We start from the raw sequence: 627 nt of genomic DNA, 5'->3' as shown, positions 1-627 counted from the left end.
GCGCTGGGTTAAGGCGAGCAGGGGCGGACGCCATTCCTTGGTATCCGTCTCACCGAGGGAAATACCGGCATCAGAGTCCGCCGCACCCTCGGGTGTCGAAGACGGCTTGATGGGGTGGACACCTCATCCCCATCCTTGTTTATGTTAAGGACTTAGTCTGATACAATAGGTGGGCACTAACCCCGATAGCGATAAAAGGCGGTTCGGCGAGAGCACGCAAGGCGACCATGGGGCCACTGACCGCGCGCTCTCGTCGCCGCTTCCCCCCTAATTATCATTCCCTCAGTCAGGAGCCACAATTAAGACATGGGATCGGTCGCGTGACCTCGGCCGATCCCATCGCGGCCACGTTCGGCCGGTCCCCAGCTCTCCTAAAAAGATTCCCACTCACTACGTTGTCCACACTTTTCGGACACCAATCACACTCACTGTGCTGCATGACGTGCCAGCGCACGTGCGTATCCGACCTACGCACGGCACGCGCCATCAACAGAAATTGTCCTCACCCCCATCTCTAAAGGGAAACTGATTTGATCACCTCCAGGTAAAGACAAAAACCTCTCCCTCTCTCAGGTCACTAGCATAAGGGGCAAGTCTTGGGAACGAGTTCGGCAATACGGACGGCCT

Source organism: Myxine glutinosa, unplaced genomic scaffold (assembly GCF_964187855.1).
Source record: "Myxine glutinosa unplaced genomic scaffold, kmMyxGlut1.1 SCAFFOLD_1196, whole genome shotgun sequence".
Classification (NCBI taxonomy): domain Eukaryota; kingdom Metazoa; phylum Chordata; class Myxini; order Myxiniformes; family Myxinidae; genus Myxine; species Myxine glutinosa.
The sequence above is the reverse complement of the archived record's forward strand: the minus strand, read 5'-3'. Positions refer to the sequence as shown.